General features: G+C 51.7%; 1 protein-coding gene across 5 annotated transcripts in view; it reads right to left on the reverse strand.

The window, feature by feature from the left end:
* The window catches only part of VWA2 (von Willebrand factor A domain containing 2), a 39,384-nt gene that overhangs the window by 16,758 nt on the left and 9,984 nt on the right, over positions 1-12,642 (reverse strand). The gene's annotated exons all lie outside the window — the stretch shown is intronic.

The following is a 12,642-nucleotide window of genomic DNA, read 5'->3' on the forward strand; positions in this document are numbered from 1 at the left end:
CAGTCCAGGAGCTGTACCCATGGCAGGAAGAGGATGAGATATGCCAAGAATTGTCCCAGTGGGAAGAAGACCTGACATGCCAAGAGCTGTCCCAGTGGGAAGGGGAGGGACACCAGGAACTGTCTCCTTTGGAAGAAGATGTGCAAGGCCACCTGCACATGTACCAATGGGAAGGAGACAAGAGACTCCCCCCAGAGTTGCCCCAAGTGGGAGACAACAAGGACAAGGAGCTATCACAAGGAAAAGACTACAATGTCCAGGAGCTACCCCAGTGGGAAAAAGACAGGAGTGACCAAAAGCTGCCCCAGTGGGAAGGAAGTGTCAGCAGCCAGGGGCTGCCCCAACAGGCAGAAGGTGTCAGTTGCAAGATCTGGGACAAACCCTTGTACCCAGAGAAGGATGAGGATGCCCAGGAGGGGCCCGCCTCTCCCAGCAGCGTGGGCACCCAGGTGGCAGGAGAGGCAGCCCGTGAGCCCCAGCGCCTCTCCTGCCCCGCCGAGTCCCACAGGATGAGCTGGCAGCCGCTGCTGCTCCAGCTGGAGCTGCTGAGGAGGAGCAGCCCCCGAGCCTCTGCCTGCCGAGGTGGAAAAGGCACCAGGTTCTCCTGGCCTCAGGGAGGAGGTGCCATCGGCAGCGCCAGAGAGCCCAGTCCCTGCTCCACACAGCCCCCAGGCTACAGCCAGGCTCTGCTGGACTTGGCGTGGCACATCAGCCATGAGGTGGTGCGAGAGGCTGTGCTTGAGGTCCAGGCAGCAGGCCAGCAGCCACAGCAACAGAGGGACCTGGAGCAAAGCACGGCTGCAGAACTAGAAGCAGCAGCTCCAGAACAAAAGCAAGAGAGCCCCATCTCTGCCTGCACAGCCCCTGCTGCACCCCAGCCCCTCGCCCAGCCCACTGAGAGCCCAAGCCCTCAGTGAGCAGCAGAAGGAGGCAGACAGGGGATCAGTCCTGGCAGAGAAAGAGACTGAGGACAGGACTCGCTGGGGAGCTTGAGCTTTCTCAGTGCGAGCATGAGGAACACAGAGCTGCCCCAAGGAGAAAACAACAAATACCAGGAAGGCTCCAAAGGGGAAGCCTGCATTGAACAGGAGCTGTCCCGAGAAGAAGCCCAGAACGAGCAGGATGTGTTCCAAGGGGAAGCCGGCATTGAGCAGGAGCTGTCCCTGGAAGAAACCAGTAATGACCAGGAAGGGCTCCAAGGGGAAGCCTGCATTGAGCAGGAGCTGTCCCCTGGATATGCCAGCAACGACCAGGATGTGTTCCAAGGGGAAGCCTGCATTGAGCAGGAGCCGTCCCCAGAAGAAGACAGGAACAATCAGGATGTGTTCCAAGGGGAAGCCTGCATTGAGCAGGAGCGTCTCAGAAGAAGACAGGAACAATCAGGATGTGTTCCAAGGGGAAGCCTGCATTGAGCAGGAGCTGTCTGAGAAGAAGACAGAACACAGGATGGTCCAAGGGGCCTGCATTGAGCAGGAGCTGTCCCTGGAAGAAACCAGTAATGACCAGGAAGGGCTCCAAGGGGAAACCTGCATTGAGCAGGAGCTGTCCCCTGGATATGCCAGAAACGACCAGGAAGGGCTCCAAGGGGAAACCTGCATTGAGCAGGAGCTGTCCCCTGGATATGCCAGCAACGACCAGGATGTGTTCCAAGGGGAAGCCTGCATTGAGCAGGAGCTGTCCCGAGAAGAAGACGGGAACAACCAGGAAGGGTTCAAAGGCCAAGCCTGCATTGAGCAGGAGCTGTCTCTGGAAGAAGCCACCAATGACCAGGAAGGGCTTCAAGGGGAAGCCTGCATTGAGCAGGAGCTCTCCCCAGTAAAAGCTGGTAGCTACCACGAGCTCTCCGACAGGGATGAATCCACTGGGGATGAGCTGTCCCTGGAAGAAGCCACCAGTGACCAGGAAGGGCTCCAAGGGGAAGCCTGCATTGAGCAGGAGCTCTCCCCAGAAGAAGCCCGTAGCTACCACAAGCTCTCCGACTGGGATGAATCCATTGTGAACGAGCTGTCCCTAGGAGAAGCCAGCAGCTACATAGAAGTGTCTGACTGGGAAGAAGGCACGGAGCAAGGCCTTTGTCAGGGACAAGTCGGTAGATCCAGAATCTCTCTGACTGGAAGGAATACAGCAAGCATGAGCTGTCCCACGGAGATGTTGGTAGTACCAAGACGTGTCTGATTGGAAAGAGTCCATTGGCCAGGAGCTTCTGAAGAGGAAGACTCCGTTGGCCAGGAGGTTTCCAAAGGGAATGACAAGGAGACCTTCAGCTCAGTCCAGCTGGGAAAATGACAGTGACCGAGACCTGCATGCAGGACAGCTGGGAACAGAACATGGGGACAAGCCCTTGCTGCGGGAGGAGGACGAGTGGGATGGAGTGAGCCTCCTCGAGCTCTGTGAAGAAGACAGAAGCTGGGAGGTTTGCAGGAGGCAGGCTCCCAGTGCCTGCCCCTCGCGAGGCTTGGGTTGAGCACGGGCCATCTGAGCCGTGCCCCCAAGTGCCGCTCTGTGCCTCGCCTCCCCACCTGGGAGCCCAGGCCCTCAGCCAGCAGCTGGGTCCCCGCAAGAAACGCCCCTCCCGCCTCGGGCGGGCGCTGCGGATGCTGCGCCAGCCTGTTCCGCTGCCCCTGCCTGGCGCCACAGCCGAGGATTAGGGCTGCGGCCGGCGCCAGCCCGGGCCTCCTGGACGGCAGCTGGCCGGCAGCCTGCCCCACGTCCTGGGGGAGCCACACGGGCTGCCTTTGCCTGGACATGTCCCTGCAGCCTCAGCAATCCCCGGCCTGCTTGGGAGCATCTCAAGCCACTCTCCCCCAAGAGCAAGTATTACCCGTGTGGCCAGCCTCCAACCAGTATCCATGTGGGACACTTTGGTGCCAGGTGGCTCAGCGGTGAACGCCAGAGACTCTGCAGGGTGGGAAGAGACCTTGAAAGTCATCCAGTCCCACCCTCACCCTGGCACCACCATCATCACCCTGAAACCATGTCCCCAAGTGCCACATCCAGACAAGACTTGAACACTTCCAGAGACAGTGACTCTACCACCTCCCTGAGCAACTTCTTGCAATCAATTCCTGACCACTCTGTCAGGGAAAAGTTGTTTGGAATATTTAATCTGAACCTCCCCTGCTGGAATCCAAGGCCATTTCCTCTCATCCTGAAAGGACTACGTGCTCATCCTTTGGGATTTCATCCATGAGGAATGGCCACAGACAGGAGGCATTGCTCCCAGGACTCCACTGCACGACTTCACCAAACAATTCTTCCAAAACAGAGGGAAGTTGGCTTTAAGAAATAATAGCAGTAGTGAAAAAAAAGAAACAAAAAAAACCACACACCCAAAAAACAACACAAAACACAAAAAAAACCACAAAAAGAAAAAATAGGACTAATAATAATATAAAGAAGATGAAGAAGTTGAAGAAAATAGTAGTAGTGAACAAGAAAAAGAATTAAGCATAAGAACAAGAAAAAAAAGAGTAAGAATATAATAGGAATAGATAAGAAAAAAGAAGAAGAAGAATAGGAATAATTAAAGGTTTTTAGAATAAGAAAAATGAAAAAAAAAGGAATAAGAAGGAGAAGGATAAGAATAAGTTGATACAGAAGAAGAAATCGTAGAAGTAAACACTAAGAAGAAAAAGAAGAAGAATAGGGATAAGAAGAAGATGAAGATGAAATAGTAGTAGAAAATTATTATTATTATTATTACAACAATTTCAAGTTAAAATACACATCTACACATACTCTAGCATCACCGAATGGTTTAGTTTGGGAAGGACCTCAAAGGTCACCTAGTTCCAACAGAGTCTCTTCTGCTCTCTCTGAGACTGAAAGAAATAGCTCCTATTTTTCTTCCTCTCTCCTTCACATTTCCCGTTAAATAAAATCCACGTTAAATAAAATCGTATGTTGTCATCATATGGTCTCATTTGCGCCTGAATTCAGGCAGAGGCATCTCTCTCTGAAACACATTCTCTGCCCAGACTGTCTTCAAAGCAGAGGTTCCCCAACCCTCTGAGGACCTCAGTCGCTCTCCTCTGAACTCATTCAAGCAGGTCCAACCCCTTCCTATCCAGGGGCCCCCAGACAAAGATGCAGTGGTGCAGGTGGGATCTCAAAAAATGGACTAGAGGGCCACAATCACCTCCTTGACCTGCAGCTCTTTGCTCCTTTCCATGCAGCTCAGCCCATGGGTGCCTTTTTGGGCTGGCTCACGCTGAGCTTCTCCTCCATCAGCATCCCCAAGTCCTTCTCCTCAGCCCCTGCCCCACTCAGCTTCCTGTCCCCTGCAAACCCCGTGCTGAGGGGGAGCTCCGTCCACTCTCTGTGTCACTGGCGAAGCCATTCAAGAGCCCCAGGGCCAAGGCCAGAGCCCTGATGGATACCCCTCGTCCCCAGCCTCCACCTGGACATGGAGCCACTGACCACAGCTCCCCAGCTGCGTCCATCTGGCCAATTCCTCATGCCCTGCATAGCCCACCCTCCAAAGCCAGGGCTGTGCAGTGTGGGGCTTGAGGTGTCGTGTGTGGCACTGTGTCCAAAGCCTCACAGGGGCTCTGGGCACATCAGGATTGTCAGAAATGTTATGGGTAATGACTTAAACATTGTTATGAATAAAGATAAATAAACAATGTTATGTATAAAGAGGCTGAGACTACCCAAGCCCACCTCTCCTTCACCTGACTGCAGCTTTGGGCTGGGACTTAAGCTGCCTAACAGAACTTGAGATACCATAAAGGTGACATTAGTGCTCAATTACCTCTGCTCTAGGGACAAGGAAACAAGGCTAAGGGAGGAGAATGTACCCACAAGAAAGCCAAACGCAGAAGCTGTCCTGAAAATCAGCTTGGCCTGGATTCAGCCTGGGGAGGCCATAGCCCACAGGCTCATCTGCTGAGGCCAGGTTTGCACACACTCCCCCACAACCAAGAAGGGAGGAGGAGAGTTTTGGGGCTGTGGCGTAACCTCTGGTCAGAGGCACTGAACACCCATCCTCCCTCACACAAACTGGCTCAGCTCTAAAACCCCCCACCCTGGGAAGGCCACATCCACGGGAAATTCACACGAGGGGCAGCTGAGCAGGTGTCATGATCCATCAAAGACCCCCAAAGCGCTCCCCAGACTCACTGCTGAGGCCTGCAGCAGAGCAGCACACGTGATGCAAAGGGATGCAACAGATCCAGAGTCTGTTGCAAGAGACTGTGTCAAACTTGCCCTCCACCAGGGCAGCTACCTGGGTGTTCCCACCTGGCCCAAATGTATGTTGATCAATCCCCTCAACTCCATGTTTCAGGGAACGTTTACGGCCAAGAAGCCCTGATGGAGAGCATCAACACAATGCCATTGGCATCCTCGCAGTGGTGAGGTTTTCTAATCTGTCTCTGTCACTCTCTTTGTCTACCCCCACCTCTTTTCTATTTCTTTCTATCTCTCTCTCATTTACTGTTAAATAAAACCCATACTGCCGACTTTGGCATATGGCCTCATTTGCACCTTAATTCAGGCAGAAGCATTTCTGACAATTTTAATGATGGGATCATAACAAGGCTCTAGAAGCCCGCAAGCCTGGGGGCTGCTCCATGCCCCTTCCAGTGGCTTCAGCTGTCAAAGGGGTGCCAGGTGTGGCCCTTTGTGACACAGGCGCCTTGTGTCAGGGCCCTGGATGATGCGGGACATTGTGGTGCCCAGAGGCCCTTGTGACACGGTGGAGCCCCGCCCTGCCCTGCCAGGGGGTATCCAAGGGGCGCGGAGCCCTGGGGAGCCCAGTCCGCCAGAGCCGCTCTCGCAGGAGGAAGCAGCTCCCGGGATCCCTGTGCGCCGCACGACGTCAGACGTGAAGGAGGACAAGGTGAACCCCAACTCACAGCACCCCAGCCCCTTGCCCGGCTGGCTGCAAGACCAGGCCCTCAGTGGGCAGTGGCTGGGGGCAGGCGGCGGCTCAGGCCTGCCCCTGTTGGACACTGAGGAGGAGGGGGCCTTTGTCAACATGGACAAAGACTGGGAATACGACTCGGATCAAGAGCTTTCCCAGTGGGGAGACATTAGCGGCCAAGAACTTTGCCTCTGGGAAGAAGTGACAATCCAAGAGTTTTACCAAGGGCAAGAAGAAGTGACGACCCAGGAAGTTTCTCCATGGGGAGTTGTGACACACCAAGAGTTGCATCAGAGGGAGGTAGGTGTGAAAGTCCAGTGGGGGCATGGCACACAGCAAGAGCTGTACAACTGGGAAGAAAGCCTGACAGTCCAGGAGCTGTACCCATGGCAGGAAGAGGATGAGATATGCCAAGAATTGTCCCAGTGGGAAGAAGACCTGACATGCCAAGAGCTGTCCCAGTGGGAAGGGGAGGGACACCAGGAACTGTCTCCTTTGGAAGAAGATGTGCAAGGCCACCTGCACATGTACCAATGGGAAGGAGACAAGAGACTCCCCCCAGAGTTGCCCCAAGTGGGAGACAACAAGGACAAGGAGCTATCACAAGGAAAAGACTACAATGTCCAGGAGCTACCCCAGTGGGAAAAAGACAGGAGTGACCAAAAGCTGCCCCAGTGGGAAGGAAGTGTCAGCAGCCAGGGGCTGCCCCAACGGGCAGAAGGTGTCAGTTGCAAGATCTGGGACAAACCCTTGTACCCAGAGAAGGATGAGGATGCCCAGGAGGGGCCCGCCTCTCCCAGCAGCGTGGGCACCCAGGTGGCAGGAGAGGCAGCCCGTGAGCTGCCCAGCGCCTCTCCTGCCCCGCCGAGTCCCACACAGGATGAGCTGGCAGCCGCTGCTGCCTCCAGCTGGAGCTGCTGAGGAGGAGCAGCCCCCCGAGCCTCTGCCTGCCGAGGTGGAAAAAGGCACCAGGTTCTCCCTGGCCTCAGGGAGGAGGTGCCATCGGCAGCGCCAGAGAGCCCAGTCCCTGCTCCACACAGCCCCCCAGGCTACAGCCAGGCTCTGCTGGACTTGGCGTGGCACATCAGCCATGAGGTGGTGCGAGAGGCTGTGCTTGAGGTCCAGGCAGCAGGCCAGCAGCCACAGCAACAGAGGGACCTGGAGCAAAGCACGGCTGCAGAACTAGAAGCAGCAGCTCCAGAACAAAAGCAAGAGAGCCCCATCTCTGCCCTGCACAGCCCCTGCTGCACCCCCAGCCCCTCGCCCAGCCCACTGAGAGCCCAAGCCCTCAGTGAGCAGCAGAAGGAGGCAGACAGGGGATCAGTCCTGGCAGAGAAAGAGACTGAGGACAGCGACTCGGCTGGGGAGCTTGAGCTTTCTCAGTGCGAGCATGAGGAACACACAGAGCTGCCCCAAGGAGAAAACAACAAATACCAGGAAGGCTCCAAAGGGGAAGCCTGCATTGAACAGGAGCTGTCCCGAGAAGAAGCCCAGAACGAGCAGGATGTGTTCCAAGGGGAAGCCGGCATTGAGCAGGAGCTGTCCCTGGAAGAAACCAGTAATGACCAGGAAGGGCTCCAAGGGGAAGCCTGCATTGAGCAGGAGCTGTCCCCTGGATATGCCAGCAACGACCAGGATGTGTTCCAAGGGGAAGCCTGCATTGAGCAGGAGCCGTCCCGAGAAGAAGACAGGAACAATCAGGATGTGTTCCAAGGGGAAGCCTGCATTGAGCAGGAGCGTTCTCAAGAAGAAGACAGGAACAATCAGGATGTGTTCCAAGGGGAAGCCTGCATTGAGCAGGAGCTGTCTCGAGAAGAAGACAGGAACAATCAGGATGTGTTCCAAGGGGAAGCCTGCATTGAGCAGGAGCTGTCCCTGGAAGAAACCAGTAATGACCAGGAAGGGCTCCAAGGGGAAACCTGCATTGAGCAGGAGCTGTCCCCTGGATATGCCAGAAACGACCAGGAAGGGCTCCAAGGGGAAACCTGCATTGAGCAGGAGCTGTCCCGAGAAGAAGACAGGAACAACCAGGAAGGGTTCAAAGGCCAAGCCTGCATTGAGCAGGAGCTGTCTCTGGAAGAAGCCACCAATGACCAGGAAGGGCTTCAAGGGGAAGCCTGCATTGAGCAGGAGCTCTCCCCAGTAAAAGCTGGTAGCTACCACGAGCTCTCCGACAGGGATGAATCCACTGGGGATGAGCTGTCCCTGGAAGAAGCCACCAGTGACCAGGAAGGGCTCCAAGGGGAAGCCTGCATTGAGCAGGAGCTGTCCCCAGAAGAAGCCCGTAGCTACCACAAGCTCTCCGACTGGGATGAATCCATTGTGAACGAGCTGTCCCTAGGAGAAGCCAGCAGCTACATAGAAGTGTCTGACTGGGAAGAAGGCACGGAGCAAGGCCTTTGTCAGGGACAAGTCGGTAGATCCCAGAATCTCTCTGACTGGAAGGAATACAGCAAGCATGAGCTGTCCCACGGAGATGTTGGTAGCTACCAAGACGTGTCTGATTGGAAAGAGTCCATTGGCCAGGAGCTTTCTGAAGAGGAAGACTCTGTTGGCCAGGAGGTTTCCAAAGGGAATGACAAGAGACCTTCAGCTCAGTCCAGCTGGGAAAATGACAGTGACCGAGACCTGATGCAGGACAGCTGGGAACAGAACATGGGGGACAAGCCCTTGCTGCGGGAGGAGGACGAGTGGGATGGAGTGAGCCTCCTCGAGCTCCGTGAAGAAGACAGAGAGCTGGGAGGTTTGGCAGGAGGCAGGCTCCCAGTGCCTGCCCCTCGCGAGGCTTGGGTTGAGCACGGGCCATCTGAGCCGTGCCCCCAAGTGCCGCTCTGTGCCTCGCCTCCCCACCTGGGAGCCCAGGCCCTCAGCCAGCAGCTGGGTCCCCGCAAGAAACGCCCCTCCCGCCTCGGGCGGGCGCTGCGGATGCTGCGCAGCCTGTTCCGCTGCCCCTGCCTGGCGCCACAGCCCGAGGATTAGGGCTGCGGCCGGCGCCAGCCCGGGCCTCCTGGACGGCAGCTGGCCGGCAGCCTGCCCCACGTCCTGGGGGAGCCACACGGGCTGCCTTTGCCTGGACATGTCCCTGCAGCCTCAGCAATCCCCGGCTGCTTGGGAGCATCTCAAGCCACTCTCCCCAAGAGCAACTATTACCCGTGTGGCCAGCCTCCAACCAGTATCCATGCGGGACACTTGGTGCCAGGTGGCTCAGCAGTGAACGCCAGAGACTCTGCAGGGTGGGAAGAGACCTTGAAAGTCATCCAGTCCCACCCTCACCCTGGCACCACCATCATCACCCTGAAACCATGTCCCCAAGTGCCACATCCAGACAAGACTTGAACACTTCCAGAGACAGTGACTCTACCACCTCCCTGAGCAACTTCTTGCAATCAATTCCTGACCACTCTGTCAGGGAAAAGTTGTTTGGAATATTTAATCTGAACCTCCCCTGCTGGAATCCAAGGCCATTTCCTCTCATCCTGAAAGGACTACGTGCTCATCCTTTGGGATTTCATCCATGAGGAATGGCCACAGACAGGAGGCATTGCTCCCAGGACTCCACTGCACGACTTCACCAAACAATTCTTCCAAAACAGAGGGAAGTTGGCTTCAAGAAGTAATAGCAGTAGTGAAAAAAAAAACCAAAAAAAACCACACACCCAAAAAACAACACAAAACACAAAAAAAACCACAAAAAGAAAAAAATAGGACTAATAATAATATAAAGAAGATGAAGAAGTTGAAGAAATAGTAGTAGTGAACAAGAAAAAGAATTAAGCATAAGAACAAGAAAAAAAAGAGTAAGAATAATAATAGGAATAGAATAAGAAAAAAGAAGAAGAAGAATAGGAATAATTAAAGGTTTTAGAATAAGAAAAATGAAAAAAAAAGGAATAAGAAGGAGAAAAAGAATATGAACAGGAAAAGGAATAAGAATAATAAGAAGAAAAATAAAAAAGAATAAGGAGAAGAATAGGAAAAGGAATAACAATTTAAACAAGAATAGGAGAAAGAAGAATTATAAGAATGAGAATAAAAATAAGGATAAGAATAAAAATAAGGACTAAGGATAAGAATAAGTTGATACAGAAGAAGAAATCGTAGAAGTAAACACTAAGAAGAAAAAGAAGAAGAATAGGGATAAGAAGAAGATGAAGATGAAATAGTAGTAGAAAATTATTATTATTATTATTACAACAATTTCAAGTTAAAATACACATCTACACATACTCTAGCATCACCGAATGGTTTAGTTTGGGAAGGACCTCAAAGGTCACCTAGTTCCAACAGAGTCTCTTCTGCTCTCTCTGAGACTGAAAGAAATAGCTCCTATTTTTCTTCCTCTCTCCTTCACATTTCCCGTTAAATAAAATCCACGTTAAATAAAATCCGTATGTTGTCATCATATGGTCTCATTTGCGCCTGAATTCAGGCAGAGGCATCTCTCTCTGAAACACATTCTCTGCCCAGACTGTCTTCAAAGCAGAGGTTCCCCAACCCTCTGAGGACCTCAGTCGCTCTCCTCTGAACTCATTCAAGCAGGTCCAACCCCTTCCTATCCAGGGGCCCCCAGACAAAGATGTAGTGGTGCAGGTGGGATCTCAAAAAATGGACTAGAGGGTCACAACCACCTCCTTGACCTGCAGCTCTTTGCTCCTTTCCATGCAGCTCAGCCCATGGGTGCCTTTTTGGGCTGGCTCACGCTGAGCTTCTCCTCCATCAGCATCCCCAAGTCCTTCTCCTCAGCCCCTGCCCCACTCAGCTTCTTCCCACATATGGCACAGACCTGGTGATAATAAAGGCACTAGAGCAGAGTGCACATTTCAAGCTGTCTTCTAATTCTGTCATGCTATAAATAATTTCCTGTAATTGCCCTTTAGGGCTGCTTTTATTGCTATCCAGAGCAATCCAGGGGAATCAAACCGTAAGTGTCACTCCTTCCTTGGAGGATTCACAGTTCTTTGTCTGCATTGAAACAAACACACCTCATTTGCTTTCTGAACATCCATCCTTTGCCCTAGCATCTGATTCCTAGCACCTCTGATTTTCACAGAAACTTTTTTCGCTCTGTACTTGCCAGGCCTCTTTGCTTTGAACTTCTTCCTTCTCTGCGTTTCCATAATTTCCAAGCATACTCAGTGACCATGTGTTCACAGCAAGTCCAAATTTGCCTTTTTCTGACCAGATGTCTGTGAGATGTTTCGGTGAAGAGTGCTTTGCATGAGGAAAAATACGCTGTGCATAGTGAGTGTGGTTACTAAATCTTGATAAACTCAGTACACTGTGCCCATGTGAGCCCTGAGGATTAGAAAATTTAATAAAGAGCTCATTAAATTGATTTGCTTATTAATTTGTATTTAGAGCTTCACTGGGTTTTGACACAGTAGAATTGTGTTTGAGGCATTACTCCAATAAAGATTTTCTGAAGTACAAGGAAATCTGGACTTTACCCGCTATCTTTCTTCAGGGGACAGCACTAAGAAGGTTCCTCTCCAGCTGCTGACTTACATGAAAGAAGTCCATATGAAATTTAGCTTGAGATTACCACTGAGTATGGCTGGAACTGGCCAATGAATTCCAAAGCTATTTGGAAAGCATTCACAGAGAGAGACTGGCAGTCTCCAAATAAATCACAAAAGCTTCACTTCAGCCCGGTGCTGCCTCCTTCCAAGTGCTGTCAGCTCCGGGCTGAAGTCAGGAAAGGCCTCACTGGCCAAAGGCTCATCAGAAGCACATCAAGGAACCTCTCAAGCAAGATGTCAAACACCCCTTTTTTTTCAGAAGCCAACTGGAATGCATCCATAACTATTTTATCTACTTCAAAATGTCAGCTTTTCATTTTAACTAGATGAAATAGCCAGGCAAAAAGTCATCATTTCTGTTTGATCTGTCAGCATCCCTCTGTTGTCATCAAGGAAATGCAGTGCCAGACAGCAAATGCTGCTTCACTTTCTCTGCTCTCACAGACTTTCAACAACAACAACCAGAGAGGAGGAATGTATCTTGTTTTCTGTAAGTTTTTCCTGTAACAGTACACCAGAGGTTTTCTCGATTTGGTAAACTCATCAAAAGAAATACAACAAAATCCAGCCAACTGATCTTGCTTGAAAAATGCAAAACTGATCACATTTGCTTGCAATATGTACATCATGTTGAGAGCGGCAGATATCCATGGGAAATGTTGATCTAACCCTTAGTCCTAAAGCAGATCAGCTAAAAGAGTAGACATCCACAGGTCTTACCAGTACCTCATCTATCATCTAAACAAGTGTTATTTAGGGATGATTGTCAGATCCTTAGTAGATCCAAATGGATATCTCCAAGATGGAAAGTTTGGATTTTGAGAGGCTCTAAGGACAGCTCTTCTTTGGACTTCTGGCTCCATTTCCTGAGTCATGGGAAGACATCCAAGTCTTAACATTCAGGAAGAAAAAAGGTTTCCATTTGAATACCTGATCCTCTTGAATTCAGCAAGCACACATAAATATCTACAGACCAGCAGTTTGTCACTAATTCACAGGAGTTAGTGACAAACTGTAACCACCAAAAAATGAAGCAGCACACTGTGCTACCTTTGCTCAGCCATGAGGGAACACCATGCTTGTTTTTCCACACAGGATGTAACCCACTGCCTGGCTCAAATAGACAGAAAGACCCGGAGAACTCTCTGTTTAATGATCTGGAGAACTCTCTCACATTCTAAAGGGACACTGAAAACTTTATCCCCTATCAGCTTTCACTGAGACAGACCAGGTTTCACATTTTTAGTGGATTGTGGA

This window comes from Corvus cornix, chromosome 6, assembly GCF_000738735.6.
Source record: "Corvus cornix cornix isolate S_Up_H32 chromosome 6, ASM73873v5, whole genome shotgun sequence".
Taxonomy (NCBI): domain Eukaryota; kingdom Metazoa; phylum Chordata; class Aves; order Passeriformes; family Corvidae; genus Corvus; species Corvus cornix.